Consider the following 7,898-nt stretch of genomic DNA (forward strand, 5'->3'; position numbering starts at 1 on the left):
AGCGTGAACATTAAAATGTATTTCTTTCTAGTAATCATAGCCTCTATTGCACTTAACTGTACACAAAGACAAACTGTCTTTGCATTTGACCACACAGGAGATGTAGAGCATGAGTGACTACCAGTTGTGGTGTAATTAATAGCAGTGGCTGAATGGTGAATAGTAGACTGGCTAACTTTCAATTTGACTTTCCTTTTAAGAAACCCTGGTGGAAAAAGTGATCGGACACAAAGACCTTACATTGCTGTTCTTCTGGGCATTCTGTAATTTATGGAAGCATTTTCAATATCCTTGTAGATGAGTTACAGGTATTGGCATGTCCGGATGGTTTCAATGAGAATCAGAGAAGAAGTTTGTTTCGTAATGACCTGTGAGGTTGATCATGTATGTAATGAAGACTTCCATGATCAGTCTTTAGCTGTTTTACTGTAAATTCAGCATAACATATAGTTGTTAAAAAACAAACCTTTGTGTAAGGTGAGACAATAAAAAAAAAGAAAAGAGAAAAAAAAATTAAACTATATGCTATGACGTGATTAGAAGCAGAATGATAAAGTAAAAAGTATAATTTAAGGATTAATTTTGCCAATTGGGTGTCAATTTACTGCAAGCAGAGGATAAATATTGAAATAAGTAACCCTTTGCATATAAAAGTACATATGCATTAAAGAAAAATCCAGTTTTTTCATCCTGCATTTAAGTATACATACACACACACATGCACATCAAATATTCCAGTTAGACGGAAACAGGCCAGGACCACCTTAAAACACGGAGGTGGGTGGGATTTTCATAAAATGTTGCATCTGATGAGTGTGTCAGACACCCATGAGCCTGGCTTTCCTCCCTAGATTTTTGCTGTGAGAAACTTTTTAAATGAGCTAATTGTATGCATGTTACACCTCGCTTAGATTTTCAAACATAACACATCAGGAAAATTTTCAACACTTACTTTTCCCGTTGGTACGGATTATCTGCTGATATTGATCACCTGTGTCTTCCCTGATCAACACCACCCACTCAGTCACACAAGCTTTTGACCCTTCTCCCAAATCCCCTCTTAAACTCTAGTTTTGGAGCGCCCCCATCTGACAGCAGTTCTTCAGAGTGCAAATACTGTGGAAAAGGATTGAAAACTGTCCCTATAATCAGTACTTCTTTGTTCAGCCGTGAAGATTTAATGTTTACCCAAAGCTCCAAATGCAAACATTTGACATTTTAATTTTTTTATTAAATACTGTGGAGCTGCTTGACTTATAAAATAGATAAAATCACTGAAAACCTTTTCAACAGTTCAAAAACACTCAAACTAAACTGGTACAAGTGAAATGTCCACAAAGTATCAAACTATTTATCAAGTAAATACTGTAAAAATTATTAGAAAAGACAGTTTAATTCATTTTTTTAACTAAATCTTTAAGCTTCAGAACGTGAATGATCTTGTTGTGAAGATTGGGTAAAAGATGTTGTTCTTTAGTTTCATTCTTATGAATGACCACAAGAGGGAGCTGTCCGTCTAATTATGAGTCCTCTTCATTTCACTTAGATCTGCAGAAACTGATCATGTGCCACTTTTGTCCAAAAATGATCGCCTACTGTACACTTTAAAAGCAGATCGCATGCGAAACATATTTTCTCCTTTTTCTGCCATATCATAATGACATTTCACCATATTTATCTGTTTTACTTATTAATGTAACTTTATTTAATAAAGTTGTAAATCTTGTGTATCTTTGCATAATGTTCTTAAAACAAAATGTCTTCTGGGATCAATACCAAAAATGCAATCTCACCTTCCTGAAGCCAATAAGATGTCTCCCTTCTCTGTCTCAGCAGGAAGTCACTTAGCAAAGTGCAAAGTGCCATGCAGGGACGGCCATAAATTTAACTCTGCCTCTCCATGAAATGGAGAAAATACAGAATAAGATTTAACCAGAAGCAGGCAGATAAATAAAATAAAATAACAGGACAAAATTAAAACCACACTGACTGCTTGCTTTAGTAAATTATTAGATAAAACAGATTTTATATGATTTTTAGTTATGCTCTGATACAAGCAACTTCAAATTGGTTTATAGTATGAACACAGCAACTAGATCTAAATTAGTGTTTAAAAAATAAACTCACTGGGGCTAAATAAAGCATTTGTTATGTTAAAATTTTTACTTTCTTTGCTGATGACGAAAGCATTTACAAAGTGACACCTAACATCTTTGAATCAGTCACGGAGCCCATATATCTTATTCTAATTATTGAAAAGCATATGTTCTTGTTCTTGCTCCAAAGGGAGTCTGCTAATCTCCTCGAATCACCTTATAATAATAATAGTGTCAAGGCTTTTAATGGTGATGTTGCTAAACTGGTCAGAAAGCTTCAATGATTTTTTTCTTTTTTTTATGGAAGTGTTTTCCATTTGCAACCAGTCAAATGTTTAGAGTTGATTTTTATTCATATGAAAATGATTTTATGTACCAGGCTTGCATGTTGTATGGATATCTAAAAAATATAAGTAAAATACACTTTTCATTTTGTGGCCAAGACTAAATAGAAACAATAAATTTCCATCTTTGATTTCTATCAAACACCAGCGACTACACTACAAGATGTTCCACTCTGATTTGTTAAAAGTCTCTAGGGTGCATTCACAGTTGGAGGAAATTGCTAAATACCACCAGCTTAGAGAAAGTGCTCTCATTAAACACCTATAAATGTCTTAAGCAGTCTCCTTAATAAAAAAGTTGTTTTACACTGAACAAATGGATGTTGTCCAGTCAAGACCCTGCTGTAGAAACAAACAGTTTCCTATTATATTCTGAAACACATTTTTGTCTTAATCAACTATGTGCTTCTAAAGATATCCCACAATTGTGAAATATTTTATTGTTAAGATTCAAAGATTTTCAGAAGGTCAGCAAATTCATGGTGTTTACTGTGCAACAAACATGAATATTAGCACTTTGTAATCAAGAATTGATTTGCTTTGAACCAAATGTAGGGACCAATATCGTGACGGCTGAAGCGGTTCTAAATGTAGGCAGCCTGTCCCCACAGCAGTCGTCCAACACAGACAGCAAGGTTCAGCCGGTTCATGCACATTCTCACCACTGCTGTGCACACAGTTAGCTTGTCTTTGTGCCGCAGGAAAACAGGTCAGGCTGTTAGTTATATGTTTGCTATTTTTAATAATTCAGTGCATTGGCAAATATTAGACATATGAAGTCTTCCACTGGAAAAACAATGTTGAATTGTGACTGTTTGTATATACTTGACATTGCATGTGCACTGTGTCATTTCTCTGAGTTTAACGGATTGCACATTTCTCTACCCTGCCACTCTAATTCTGTCTCTCCTCAGTCAATTGTATGCTCAGACACTCACACGCAAACACAAACAAGTGAATCCTGGAGTGACGTCCTAAATAATGACAGCTCAGCAGGCTGCAGACTTTACAGACACCGCAGTCACTGGGGGGGTACACATAAGACTCCTTGGTGATAGAGCTGCTTGTGCACCTGCAAGTGCTGGACTACATTTTTTTCATGTGTGCTTGCAGAAATAACCACATCTTATCCAGTTTGCATGAACTGCTTTATAACATTTTACAATTGGGTCTGGAAATGAATTTTAATGCATAAATCTGAGAAAATTGTTGTATGTTATGATTGTTTATACATTTGTGCATTTATAATATTTTAGTTCTTTTGAATCTGTTCATTAAATAATCCCAAATTTATTCACTGAGTGAAGAATTATTAGTTTTCTGCACATTTTTCATTTTAATCTGGTTGAAACACATGGTTCCCATTGGCTGCATCCCTCCTGAGGTCTTGTGAAGATTATACATCACCTCTACACAGGAAGTGCCAGCAAGCTGCACCAAGGAAGAGACTGTTCTGTCTAAAAGCCCTCTGTGATCCTTACTGAGCGAGAGCCAGGTAAGGGTAAATCACTACCTCTATCGCAAGAAATACTACTAATAAAAACTCCTTAATTAGATGTTATGAAGTGGCTTTATAAGTGTTTGGTACTGTATTCTTATACTCTGGATAACATGATGTCCCTTACAGCAAATGCAAGCATCTGACTGCAAGCATGACATAAGTCATGGTGTGAAAGCATCAGCTGTTTCTTTACAGTTAAATATTGTGAAAAGGTTCTTTGTTGCATCAGGCAGTAAACAACTTTTCTGAGGCGGAGCTACAGGGATATATTGATTCATATGTCACTGAAAACAACACAGAAATGGGGATTCAAGAAAAAAAATATGGTCTTGTCGAATTATAGAAACAGAGAATCAAAGAGGGCCTAATATAGACCATGAAGGATTAAACAAATGACATCATAGTTGTATCCTTGTTATTGGCTGATATTTAGCTGGTTGATATCGGTCAAAGTATTCTATTCTTTTCTATTCTGCAGTCATTTAGCAGACGCATGAGGTAGATGCAAGCCCTCATGGATCCCCGTTCTGTTTTTCCTTCCTGTTAAAAGGGAGTTTTCTTTTTCATTCATTCATTTTCCTAACCGTTTTATCCAATTCAGGGTGGCGGGGAAGCTGGAGCCTATCCCAGCAGTCTTTGGGCGAAAGGTGGGGTACACCCTGGACAGCTCGCCAGTCCATCGCAGGGCCTGTATGAACACTGTTATCATAAATGTTTTAGTTGGTTCACAATGAATTTGCTTGACTTGATTATGTCTTTGAAGTGTCCTGAAGTTACTTTGTTGTGAATTGGAGCAATACAATATACATAAGAATCTGAAAAAAGTGTAAACATTGCATCAAATAAAGACTAATCCTGTCATAGTCTATCGCACATTTCTGTCACCATGATGCATGTAGTACATTTACAGAGCATTAGACACATTTGAATTTGTGTATTAACAGCTAAAGTTGTACTTTTAAGGTACCAGTGAATGTTAGTCTGACTGAAATCATCCTGAATCGCATTTCTAAAATCAGACTGACACACAACTCCAGTAAGATGTAACTTTTAAGATGTAAACCATTTCAATACACAGCTCTACATGGTACCAAATTTCAGCTAAAATAATGTTTCTTGTAGTCCCAGTACTTAAAAGCTAAATGGGAGGTTTACACGACTGACTGTAGCAGAGTCAGGCATACTTCCATCAATAAATCGTTTCCCATCTTGTGCTCATATACTCAGACAAAGAGTGGAGTCAAGTTAAATGAGCCAGTCATGCTACAGCTACAGTTCAATTTAACTGTGTAAGTAACCATACAGAACATTTATTAAGCAGTATTTCACTTTCTTTATTGCAAATGAACAGCATTTTGTCAGCAGGAGGGAAAACGGCAAGCTATACTCTGGCTGACAGAAAACAGTCAGCTCTAATCAAGCAGGTATTTACTGTAGGTGTAATCCAAATCTGAAAATCTATGACTGACTTCATCTGGATTAGTGGTTATGTAATTTTTTATCTTAAATAATTCTACTTTGTGGTCCTATCTTTTGCTTTTTATACTCATATTATCTGTTGCAAGATGTGCTTCCCCCATTTGTTGTTGTGTTTTAATGTAAGTAACTTGGGGCATTTCAGATTTGATGTTTTGTTAAAAAAAAAAAAAAAAAAAAAAAAAGACCAACAAGCTTTGTGAATTATTAAAATCTTACCCTGTTCCTTTTAGACTGATTTCCTCTACTCGCAGACACAAATGCACCTGGAAACAGCTGGAAAACCCCCTCACAGTCTTTTCCATCAACCCACAGCAAGAGCCTCCACATTCTTCATTCACATCCATCTCATCCTTGTCTGTATCTGAGAGACTTCTGGTGGCACCTTGTTGTATTTTTAATGGCCTCCTTTCCCAGTGGTGTATAATGAATGTTTGATACAACCTCCCATGGCCTTGGGAGAATATGTCCACCAGCCCACCAGGCTACAAAGGCGCTAAAATATTCACACTCAGCAGCTTTCTAAGTCAATATGGCACCAGCAGTGACCCCCATCCATAGGGTTGTCAGAAGGAAATCTGGGGTAGAAGTCAACATTTGTGTGCATCTTTTTTTCTGTCTTCACCAATCAACTACTGACATTTAAATCAATAATTCTGAAGTGAAATCAAATATGTAGATAATCTTGTGACCATGCAACATTTTCCTGGGAAACCGCAATCCTGTCCCTAACAGCAGCCTAAATATCGCTGAGGTCAAGCACAACCCCCCACCATTGCATAAGCACTCCCAGCTGGACAATGCACCACTCTACACTACAAGAATGGCTCATGGATCAAAACAAAGGGCCCCAGGTATTGATCTAGGATCTAAAATCCCCAGATACCATACAGGCTCCTTCCCACAACCAAGAGAAAGGATCAACTGCTTGTGTCTCGTTACCAGACACCCTTACCGCAGCGGGTCAGAGCTGTATGGTGACATGAGTAGAATCAGTGAGCATTCATTCGATCCCAGCTAAATTTGTATTGTTTTGACTGCATTTCTGAAGTTATTTTGTATTTTGTTTTTTTTTGTTATTCCACCACAAAGGGCAAACTTTTAACAGCTAGCTTCTCCTCCTGGGAGAACTAACCATCTTTTTATGTTTATATGAAAGGATGCAATGGCACTGCTAGCTGCATTAAACATCTACAGACACACACACATGCACACTCACTTCCTTTCTAATAAAACATGACAGAGTGGAATCCTGTGATCTCAGTTCTTTTCATTTACTATTCATTCAGTCCATCTTAACCCTACCGTCCCCTGTCTGATCATGTATCTCTTTCATATGAATGCTTATTTTTTGTGGAAGCTTTCCACAATCAAAGAATCACTTGAAACTCCCTGTTAGACTGTGAGGAACAGCAAAGGGGACATGAGGCAACCACACATACATCCACAGGAAGGAAGCTTTTCCGATAATATGATAAAAAATAACTGCATTGGGGCATGTGGGTCTTTAAAATTTTTTATTAGTTTTGTTTTTTATTCATAATTATTTGTATTATATTACACATCAGAATACATATTACTCAGTTTAATGGCCCATTTATACACATAGACATACATACTATATACATACTGTGTGTATGTGTGTGTGTGTGTGTGTGTGTATGTGTATATATATATATATATATATATATATATATATATATATATATATATATATATATATATATATATATATAATGTGTGTGTGTGTGTGTGTGTATGTATGTATATGTAACAAAAATATATCGCAAAAACTCTTCTACCAGAGTATACATTTGTGTGAATGTGTTTTATATCACATGCATGAGGTTCAAGGGCTTAAAAAGAGTTTTTAAATTACAATCTAAATATGAAGTTTTGGGATGTCTTATTGTTTATATGGGCGAGGTTGGCTAAACAAAATGTAGAAACCACATTTCCCACAATGCAACACAACCACATCTTTCAGCAGACCCTACCAGCCTTACAAATGTCATCGTAACGCTACAACATTAACCTGCATGTTCTGCTTTAATTATCAAATGCCACTTTCTGAGGCATTTCTCAGACTTTACAAAGTGTTTAAAATGATTCTCATGTGGCAAACAGCTGACCAGCTGCAGTATTTCATCCTTTACAAAGTCAAAAGCGTATGCTAACAATTCAACGTGACTTTCGTGACATAAAAATGACTGCTGAAAAAAATCAGATTGTTTGGAAGCGAGTTTTGTCTTGTTTTTTTATTTTATGTTTCTTTGTTTGTTTGTTTGTTTGTTTGTTTTTTTCTCAATAATAGATCCCATTTTTAGATTAGTTTGGAAGTGGGATGTTATTTTGTGAGTAACAAGTGACGAGAAGTCAAGGACTGATGCAGTGAAAAGCATCACATCTCGACTTCCGGAGCTGTTTGATTTGTTCTGGATGACATCAGCTGTGGGGTGAGTGTGCTAAAAACCCTCCTGG

Source organism: Telmatherina bonti (assembly GCF_933228915.1).
Source record: "Telmatherina bonti genome assembly, chromosome: 17".
Lineage (NCBI taxonomy): Eukaryota > Metazoa > Chordata > Actinopteri > Atheriniformes > Telmatherinidae > Telmatherina > Telmatherina bonti.